The following is a 12,296-nucleotide window of genomic DNA, read 5'->3' as shown; positions in this document are numbered from 1 at the left end:
ATATATATATATATATATATATTAAGGAGGTTCTTTGCTTATTCCTGTGGACATTGTAATTGATAGAGAAGAGGGAAGAGGAAGGTGGAGAATGGCCAGAGCGGTTTTCTAGTTTGGATGTTGAAATGAAAATATTTGTTTTATTGTTTGATTTTAAAAGTTTGATGCAAATTTAATTGGTATATAAATTTAATTGAGATGTATACTTTTAAAATTTTAAGAGTTATATTATAATATGAAATATAAGAAGTCATATAATAAAATTACAGTATAATATGAATATTAAATTTTTTAAAAAATTATGAAAATATGAGAGATATAAGAAATATGATAGATATAAAACATATATTACAAGAAGAGGAATTTATTATTTTATTTTAGGTTAAAATACTTTTTTGTCTCAATTTTCGTCAAATTTTGTAAAATCAGTCATAATTTTGTTTTTTATGCTTAAATAGGTCTCGGTTCTTCTCAATTTTGTTTAATTAGGTATTTGTTTGCTAACACCGTTTAAATAATTAACGGTCATAAACAGTGATTGTCATGTGTCATTTTGTGATTTTTTTAATTTTTTTAATTTTTTAATTTTTTTTAATTTTTTTTAATTTTTTTAATTTTTAACAAAAAAATTTAAATGTCCACATGTCAACTCAGCTGCATGCCACGTGTCATAGTCAATGTTTTATATTCAATTTGATCCCTATATTTATTTTTTTTGTTTAATTTAATCCCAATTTTGATTAAAATTTTTACCAATTTTGTTCATGTTGAATATGAGACCAAAATTAATTTTTATATAAAAGTTATAGTGATGTAAATTTTAATATATTATATAAAAATATTTAAGTAAAAATGTGAATTTTAATACAAAAATTAAATTTTGTTTCAATTTGGAGAGGAACAAAATTGGTTCATGTTAACAAAAATTGGGATTAAATTGAAAAAAAATAATGAATACAAGAACTTATTTGAATATAAAACATTGACTTTCACATATGGCATATTGTTGGGTTGACACGTGGATATTTAAAAAAAATTTAAAATAAAATAAAAATTCAAAAAAAAAAACACAAAATCACATGTGTCAGTCAATGTTCATGATCGTTAATGATTTAAATGATGTTAACAAAAAAGTACCTAATTGAACAAAATTGACAAAAATTAGAACCTATTTGAGCATAAAAACAAAATTAGAACTGATTTGACAAAACTTGACAAAAATTAGAATAAAAAAATATTTTAACCTTTATTTTATTCTTATAATATATGTATATATATATATATACATATATATATATATACATATATATATATATATATGTATGTTATAGATACATATGTATACATATATACATATACATATGTATACATACATCTATATATATATATACATATAGATGTATGTATACATATGTATATGTATATATGTATACATATGTATCTATAACATACATATATATATATATATATATATATATATGTATGTATACATATATATATATATATATTTATATATATATATATTTATATATATATATATATATATATATATATATATATATATAACATATAAAGTCAAATGACTTTACGTAAATCTTTCAATAAATATACTCACAAATTTATTGATCCGAGAATATTTTTTCTTTCCAAATGTGGATTTAGACGGGATACAAACTTAAATGAGTATGAACTTAAGTGGATGGATGTTTACTGTAAATATCTTCGGATCCTTTAGGGAGAGGGGGGGAAAATGTAAGTGGCTTATCATAATATAAATAAAACAAGGACACATATGGCAAGAGGCAGAACTATTTCTTTGGGTCTGAGTACTATTTTTACTTGGGTCTAAGTATTATTTTTACTTAGGTCTTGCTCACGGGTACTCTAATGACAATAGTTAAGGATAGTTAATACACATCGAATGTTACAAAAGTACATATTAATTGATGCATGTGTCAGCTTTGTGATCTTTTTTTTATATTTTTTTTTTACTTTTTAAAATAAAATTTTGCCACATGTCAAATGAGGAGTATTGTCATACGATAGAGGCTATGTTACGTTGTAGTGGCAATGTTACTTGGCTCTTTGTTGGGACACATGTCATGTAAAAAAATCTCAATTTAGTCCTTTTATTTGTCGGTCTCAATCTTATTTTAAAGTGAAATAATTTCACATCTCTCTAAATTAAAACCAAAATTAACTCTCATATAAATGTTATAATGATATTTATATTAAAATTAATAATTTTACTAAATATTTTTAACAATATTAAATTTATTTAAATTTGTACTTTATATTAAACTTCATTTAAATTTTGTTTTAAATATCCATATATCAACAATTTCTATACCAATGTTAGAGTTAGTTTAAAAATAATAATTTTATAATTTTAAAACAATTTAAAATAATATCATATATCATGGATAAAACACCAAAAACTCAAATAATAAATCTGTACTCTACATGTAATTGTCTATCAACAAATAAATAATTAAATACACTAACCATTACAAGATGGTTCAAATACTATGTTGGTCCTATTTTGGTTCAGTTTGTTCAATTTGGTTCTTCTTTTTTTTGCGCATCCAATTTGGTCCCTAATTTGCTAAATTATGTTTAATTTCGTCCTTTTCATTATATAAGAGTGGAAGGTGCAGCTAGTAAAGTATGTCGGAGTTCGAATGGGCTGAGTGATGGTGGCCTCGATCACAGTTGGGTGTGCGGTCAGCGGTGCAGATTCCAGACCTGGTGTGGCTCGCGCGAGAAGAAAATGGTACGTTTGGAGTGTCGCGGAAGTCAGCGACGCTTCTGGTAGCGTTTGGCGCCGTCGCCGATGGCTCTGATGGACCGAGAAGCTTGCGATGTCGTCACCTTGGGGTTGGAGGGAGTGGCTCGTGTTTGGAGGGCAAGATGCGATTGAAGAAGCATGCACGCGAGGAAGAAAGAATGAGAAACGACGATGGGAGCGTTGCGACCTTCGACGGTGGTCGACGTCGTCAACTTTGGCCCTGGCCAACCATGGGTAGGTGAGGGTTGGTGTCGTGGGTCGTCAACATAGATTAGGAAGAAACCCTCTTTAGCGTTTTCATGTTATGAGAGTTATTTTGGAGTTGGGTTTAAATCTGGTCCCATTAACTTCCTGCATCACCACTTTTAATATTCTCACCCTTTTTGTATTGGGTTTGTCTCCTTCATGCACCCGCCATTTTCAATCTCTACACCTCCATTATTTGTGTTGGTCTATTGTGCATTTTTCTATGCACCCCTGATATTTGTTAGCATCGCACCCCATTTTTGTTTTGGACTTGTTTGTTGTTATTGTACACAGCCCATGTTCCACTACACACACCTTCAGTAAATACTTCTTGCACCACCAGGTTTACTGACCCCACCACTCATTTGTGCTTTGTTCGGGCTTATTTTATACTTTACCAGCTGCACCCCCACTTTTACTATAAACACCTCATTTACTTCATGAACCTCACACATTACGCATGCACCCTTATACTTTTGTTTTTTTCACTTTTATTCTTAGTTAAATCTCCCCTTTTTAATTTTTTTCTAAAAAAAATTTGAAAATTATAAAAATTACAAAAATAGAAAAAAAATCTTAAAAAATTAAAAAAATGTTTTCTTTCACTTTATTGTATCTGTTCGGTCACCCGCATCGTGTGACTCTAATTTCCAAAAATATCGAAGATGGTTTTCTCTTTCAATTTTTGGTGTTTGTTCGGCCGTTCGCTTTGTGTGACACCTTTTTTCAAGTAATTCAAAAAATACAAAAAAAAATATAAAACTTTCAAAATACAAAAATATTAACATTTTCAAGCAAAATGTCTTTCTGAAGAACTACACCCTGATTTCTCACTCTAAATGAGAATACGTAAGACCAAAGTCAATCCTTGTCGGACCCGAAAATCAAAAATATATTTTTGTTTCTTTTTAGTATTAGTTGTCTCATTATTTTTGGAGAAAATTAATGTTTTGAAAACCACATCAACTTTGCATGTTTAATTAAGGACCTTAGGGTGGGCACGGTAGGGTGCTAACATTTTCCCTACGCGTAATCAACTCTCGTATCCAAAAATCTGGTTTTTCGCAGACTTGCTTTATTTTTATGGTTTTTCATAGTTTTCCAGAAATAACTATGGTAGCGACTCCAAATCTCTTTTTAAACTTGTTTCTTTTTTGTTCGTTGTCCCATCACGATCCCGGTTGCGGCACTCAGGATTTCACAGATGTGAAGAAGATCATTGTTGTTACGTGAAGAAATATGTTGACAACTATATCATTCCTTCCTTGTATATTGACGACATGTTAATTGTTGGTGCTATTATGACAAAAATTGACAAGTTGAAGAAACAATTGTCAGAAAATTTTTAAATGAAGGATCTTGGTCTAACCAAGCAAATTCTTTGTATGAGAATCTCCATGGATAGATTTGAAGGTATTATGAACTTATCTCCAGAAAAATATATAGAAAAATTGCTTAGGAGGTTTAATGTTGGAAATGCTAAAACTAGGAATACACCTTTGGGAACTCACTTAAAGTTTTCAAAAAGGCAATCTTCTCTCATAAAGGAAGAAGAAAGTCACATGTCTAAAGTGTCATATGCATCTGCAATAGGGAGCTTGATGTATGTTATGGTTTGCACCAGACTTGACATAGCACATGCAATAGAATTGTTGAGTATGTTTCTATCAAATCCCGGGAATGAGCATTGGGAGGGCGTGAAATGGGTATTGAGATATTTGAAGGGTACTTCAAAGATGCATTTATCTTTTAGAATAAGTAATCTCACTTTACAAGGGTTTTCTGATGCAGATTTGGGAGGTGATTTGGATGGTAGAAAAAACACAACATGTTACACTTTTACATTGGGCATCACAACTATACATTGGAAGTCTAAATTTCAAGGAAGAGTTTCTCTTTCAACCACTAAAGTTGAGTATGTAGCTATCTCAGAAGTAGCAAAGGAGATGATATGGTTGAAGAATCTTCTAAAAGAATTAGAAAAAGAGCAAGATGAGTCTCCATTTTTTAGTGGCAGTCAAAATGCTATTTGTCTTGTTAAAAATCCAATTATTCATTCTAGATGCAAGCACATTGAATTGAAATATCATTTTATCAGATACTTGATAAATGATGAAAACTTATTTTTGTTGAAGATTCTAAGTGCAGAGAATCCAACTGATATGTTGACTAAGATTGTCACAACAATTAGGTTGAGGCTTTACATTGCCTCAATTGACTTTCAAGAAAATTGACGATGAAGGCACTACAGTAGGTGATAATGTAAATCAAATTCCAACTAGGAGATTTGTTAGTATTATGGTGCTTGATTTAGTCTCACATCGCTTAGGATCATGAGATGTGGTTCTCTATTTTGTTATATAAGAGACCCTTTGTAAAGTTTGATACACACAAAAAATAAAAATACTTCCTAGCCAAACCACGTTAAATTCTTCGTGTCGTTTATTTTTTTTTCTCCTTTATTCTTTCCTTTATTGTCTTGTTCCTAACATGGTGGTGATAGTGGTGAAGAATCATGAAAAAGAGGGTGAGAATAAATTGAACAAATTTAACTAAAACAAGGACTTATTTGAACAAAACACAATTGATGAACAATGTCACGTCGTGTGAATAGAGACAACATGTATACTCTATCATTATTAATTTAAGCGGCATCAACAAAAATAATAAATTAAATATAATTTAACAAATCAATAACAAAATTAAATGCGAAAAAAAGGATTAGCATCTTCACACGCATATGTTCGCAGATTTTTTTTTTCATATCTGTTTATGACTCATTTACTAAAACTAAAACTAAAACAATAATAAATATTGAAATTCTTAAAAAATAACAAATAATCCGATCAGTTATGCGAAAAAAAGTACAGAATGTGTCCATCTCTTTATTACTTGTAAAATTTTAACTTCGCTACCCTTCTTTTATTCCTAAAACCCAATAAGGGAAAACTTCTTTATTGTTTATCACATACCCACAAAATGTTAAGATAAGCAACGGAAATTTGCAGGAAATTAAATTGTTATTATCATAGACATGTTAAACATGTTCTCATACTGTGAATGTGATGTACTAATTTATAGTCGATTATTTTTAATTATTTTATTAAATTTTTAAAGTAATTCATGTATGAATTATGTTTTGTTATTAATTTAATTTGTAAACTTTGATTAAACTGAACAAAAAATTTTATATATGATTTGTTGCATTTGAAATGAAATATGCATTACTTTAAAACGATATTTTCGTAATGCTATCTTTTATAACGTAACAAAATGTGAAACTTTATTTAAGTGAAGAAAAAAAATAAAATTTAAACTTTTCTCACGGTCTTAAATAACTTTTTTACGCTAATAAAAAAATAAGACTTAATTAAAATTTCATCTTTATATTTTTACTTATTTTTTTTATATTTATTTTAAATTCAATTCACTTATTTAAAGAGGAAGGGAGGAACAAACCATGATATTTACTAGAAAATTTTGATTCTCAATAATTATTGATGAGTTTTAAGGAGGTGGAGAAGGAAGAACAAATCTCAATATTTTAACGGATAATTATCAACAAGTTTTTGCCATTAGTAATTATCATAAATCTTGAGGAGGAAGAAGAGGATGAACAACTCAACATATTTGTCGATGGATAATTATTGATGAATTTGGACAATAATAATTATTGACAAATTTTTTTCATAGATACTGATGAACATTTTACAAATAGATTTTTTATTATCAGCAGTGCTTACCAATAAATTTTGATCGTCGGTAATTTCTAACATGTATTTTATATTTATCAATAAAATTTATCAACAAATATTACAAACAAATTTTTAATTATAATTCTTTTTTCTAGTGTACATATGATGTCATTAAGATCTTCATTCCATCCGCATTATATATATCATTATTATCTCCGATAAGCATATCATTACTTATAAACAAATTTGGACATCGAACTCACACATATACATCATAAATTTCATGATGAAAATTTGGGATTATCACGGTTGTATTATGAATTTTCCAAAATTTTAAAACGACAAACAAACAGAAAACAATTAATACAACAATAGTATCAAATCCATTTTTTTTCGGATCAAAATTACGAAAATGATATTTTCTTAATACTATATTTTTGGGTTAAATATGTTTTTAGTCCTTTAATTTTCGGTGAAAATTGGAATTAGTCTCCCAACAAAACTTTAAGCCAATTTAGTCCCCCTACTTTAAAAATGTATGAATTTAATTCTTTTAACCGAATTTCGATAAGTTTTTTTGACGTTTCAAACACATTTCATGATAATATTTGAGTTATTTACATTGTTTAACACATTTTCGCTTCAATATTTAGTCAAATACTATCATGAAATGTGTTTGAAACTTCAAATAAAATTAACAAAAATTGATTAAAAGGATTAAATCTATCGTATCTAAAAGTTGAGGGACTAAATTGGGTCAAAGTTTCAAAGAGGAACTAATTTCAATTTTCACTAAAATTTAAGGAATCAAAAACATATCTAACCCTATATTTTATAATGTAAAAAAAAGTGAAACTCTATTTTAGTGAAGAAAAAAAATAAAATTTAAACTTTTTTCATGGTCTTAAATAACTTTTTGTATGACAACCAAGTAATAATTTAAATATGCTAATAAAAATGTAAGGCTTATATTTAATTTTAATTACTTTTTTATATTTACTTTCAATTCAATTGACTTTCTAATTTTTTTTGTTTTAAAAAAAAACTCAACAAGATTCTTTCATTAAATTGGCGTAATACTATTTACAAAGCCTCACATGTTAAAATTTGGGTTGTATTCTAACTCTTCGACCCTTTAAAGTTTTTTCTAAAAAGAAGAGGAATGGAAGGAATAAATTTAGATATCTACCGATGAATAATTGTGACAATTTTTAGTTTTTAGTAATTATCGACAAATTTTGAGGAAGAAGATGAACAAATCATAGTATTACCAATGAATAATTATCGACAAATTTTGATTATAATTAGCAACGAATTTAGAGAAAGAGTAGGAGGAAAAACAAATCACAATATTTATTGATGGATGATTATAGACAATTTTTGGCTGTCATTAATTATCAACAAATTTTAAGGAGGAAGAGGAGAAACAAACCATAATATTTAATGATAGATAATTACCGATAAATTTTTTATTGTCAATGATTACCAATAAATTTTGATAGTCAATAATTGCCAACAAATTTTTAATATTCATAGCTAAAATTTATCGACGAACATTACTAACAAATTTTCAATCGTAATTTTTTTTAGTGTTCATGCCATTAAGATTTTCATTGCATTCACGTCATAAGCATATCATTACTTAAAAACAAATTTGAACATCTAACTCATCACACACATACATCATAATATTCATGATGAAAATTTGGGATTATCACGGTTGTATTTTGGATTTTTCAAAATTTTAAAACTACAAACAAACAAAAAACAATTAATACAACAATAGTATCAATTCCATTTTTTTTTTGGATAAAATTTTTTCAAATCCTCGAGTGAAGTTATTTAAGAAAAGTGTTTTTAATATGTTATAACTTGCAAAATAATTTTGAAAACACCAATTCAACCCCTTGATATTGGACAACCCTTTTACTTATAGTTAGTAGATTTTAGACATTGAATCTTGAACATGAAAATCATTTCGATCTTTGAAAACATTCTATACACAATGCATTCTACAGTAAATGCAACATTGCCAATTAGATTATGTAAACAAATTATTGTTTCCATTGGTTATAACATTTATAGAATCCAACAGGTTACTCAAGGGGTTAAATGTAAACTATGTATAAACCCTAACTCTAAACTCTAAATTGTAATGATGTAATTGATTTATATATATACATTGGAATGGAGTTTATGTTGTATTACATGTCCTAATAAGATAAACACTAATTATTGAACGTCACAACCAATGAAACTTGGTGTTATTGAATCACATTGTTAAAAAATCAATTGACTAACAATAACAAAATGAATTAGTTTGTTAGAAGAAAAGCATTTGAAGATACTCTAACAAAAGTGGAAAAGAGAAAGAAGATGAAGAGTGAGAGTCAAAGAAAGTGGAAAAACGGTCAAATGCAAAGAAAACGCAGAGAAACAGAGATTGGGATTCGGAAAAAGGAACCTTCACGTCACTTTCTGTCCTTCCCACGTCTTTACATTTCCATCAACGGTCAAATTTCATATCCTTTGCTCATCATTTGTTACCGATTTTATCTTCCAAAATAAAATAAAAGATTCAATATTTTCTTTAAGTGAAAAATAAAATTAGTTTTTTCTTTAATTTTGAATTAATTTGATGTTTTAATTTAAAATCGTGTGAATTTAGTTATTTTAATGTTTTAATTTAATGTTTTTAAAAATTATTTGACCTCAATCGAGGACAAGGAAAGTTGAAGGTGAGTTGTCGGTTTTCACGGTAGTGGACACCAATATTCCAATTTTGACCCAAATTCGTCCTGTAGTTATCGTTAGGAACATCCACTATGTTCTCGAAATATTGTTCATTCTGAAGCATTTGAGCTCTGTCACGATTTTGTCTTTAAAACATACTCCAGAGATGAAGAGAGGTAGGAATATTTAAATTTTGCTTGACCTCGACTCCTAAACGAGGTAGGAGATAGGATTTATTGGGTGTACCGGAACATTAACAAAATACAAAATTTAATTAAAATAACTAAAAAAACATAAATTATATACATATTTTAGAGATGAATTAATTTTGTAATTCCAATTTTTACTAAAACCTAAAAAAAATATATTTAACTCTAAAATAAATATAAATATTTTTAAATTTATTTTAAAAACTGATTTTATAAATTGTTATATTTAAATTTATTTCTTAAAATAATATCAAAATTCTTTCTAAAATCAATATTAAACAATAAAGACATCAAATCTTAGTTTTATAACTAATAACTATAATCATTTTGGTCTCACTTTGAATCCGCATGCCATGACTTGTTCCTTCCAACTTTCTTATATTGTTGTATGTTTTTCAATCATGCTAACTTTTCGTTTCTTCATATGTTTGGTCCCTCCAAAAGAGGCTCATCAAGCAACTTCATTTCATATTGTTTTTAATTACCTTATTCCAAAAGTATTCAATATTAAATTATATCTTTCTTTTATTTTATTTACCCATTTTAATTACCTTAATTCAAAATTTAATTTCCCTTCCTTCTCATTGAGGAAGCTTTTAAAGTTAAATATTCACACACGTTAACAATTTATACACTGTGTAAAACAAATTCTGCATTTAACGGAAAATTAAGTAATGATTTTAAATGCTTATTAATGTTGTGTCACATGAATCAAAATTTACATTTTAACTAGGAAAATAACTATATTATAGCCATTAATTCTTAACTTGAATATCATATATATATATAATCTCATCATTTTTTTTTTCTTTTTTGCTATGCTCGTTTTGAACGAGGCTTCCTTTAAACTATATCATGATATTTTCAATGACATATCTCTTAAATAAGACAAAAAATGTAAACTAAGTATTTTCATGCATTGATAGAAACATAATTTTGTGTGCCAACTTTAAGCATGAAGCAAAGTGCAAAACCATCATTTTCAGCGTCATAAATGATGAATTTAAGAGTTGCTACGAACCTGAATATTTTGTTAGTTATTATTTATTTATTTTTTATCTAATCTTTTATAGAAATCAAGAAATACACTTTTTATTTGTCTTGATAAAATAGTTATTTCCTTTTAAAATATTAATTAATTTATAATTTATAAGGGTATTTTCTGAAATATTATTTACTTTTAATTATATTCACCCTACTTATGACATTTTTTCATTCTTTTATACTTTCAATGCATAATGCATGCATGTAAGGGGTGTTAAGTGTTTGGGAGTCAGTTTTTTTTTTCGATTTTTTATTAACAATGATTGAAATTAATTTTGGAAATCTGGTTTTGCTTGATTTTAATTTAATATAAATTTGAATTAAATTAATATTTTGCAATTTTTACTTTTGTATTTTTTATATTAAATTGTTACTATACGAATTAATATAACATTATTAACGTTTTACAATAAAAAATTGTTAAATAAAGAGATTTATTATAGCTTTTAAATATATTTACTGTTATATTTATAATTTTTAATTTCTATCATATATAAATTATATAATATGATAATTAAAAACTATAAAACAAATTTACTATCATAAGTAAGACATATATAAATATACAAGTACAAACAATCACACTGTTAAAGAAATTTGAAGAGTCAGAACTATTATGCATGTTAGTTAATTACTAATTAACTTAAAATATATAATATTATATCTTCATTTGCTTCTTGATTTTTAAATTGAATTCCAAATCAGACTGCTGTAAAAAATATCTAAAAAGTTTTAAGTGATTTTGATTTATTTTCAATGTTTTATATTAGTTTTAGGTTTATTTGTTTGTATATTCGTTAGATTTTGAAATTCAATATCATTGTACAAAAAACGATTACTAATATCCAAACTTTGAAATGTAATGTAATGTAACTTAAATAGTTTTTTTTTTCTTTTTTTTCTAAAACTAAATTTTAAAATGAAACAGATGAACTAGTCGAGAAAGAAAAAATATAACATGTAAATGAATTGAGAAGAAAAAAAAAATTGGATGGCACATATATGTTACAACATTTAATTCATTTTAATTCCAAAATTTGGGTATTTATCATACCATGACCATGCATGACAGGGTGAGGTCATTCTGCAGCCTTTCCTCAGAAAAATAACAAACCACAGAACAAAAACTGAACAAATCCATAATGCCCAATTTGGCTCAACATTAGTTTTTTAAATCAGAAAAGCAACCCATTCATACTACAATAGACTAATCATCACTTCACAATTCAAAAACACCAAAAACAATTTTTTTTTTTTATCTTTTACATATAAATTAAATTTAAAAGCTTTCTCTTATTTTAAAATTGTACATATTTCCAAATTAATTTGCATTAAAATATCTCTGGGCCAGTGGTTCACTCACATGTGTTCATTTCATTTCCTCTGGTTCTTCAGAACAATTTGCATGCAATTTTTTTTCCTTCCATATGTATACATACATGCATGAAGACTGATTGAACTATTTTAATAAAAAGAATATTTCTTTAGAAAAAACAAGACTGATAAAAACTTTGTAAAGATGAGGAGATTGAACAAAAATATTATATAATCATCTATTGTTCATCTTAAGAGATGAAAATA

Source organism: Vigna unguiculata, chromosome 9, assembly GCF_037176805.1.
Source record: "Vigna unguiculata cultivar grain cowpea cultivar isolate G323 ecotype 2 chromosome 9, ASM3717680v1, whole genome shotgun sequence".
In the NCBI taxonomy this organism is placed as follows: Eukaryota; Viridiplantae; Streptophyta; class Magnoliopsida; order Fabales; family Fabaceae; genus Vigna; species Vigna unguiculata.
Note: the sequence above shows the minus strand (reverse complement) of the source record.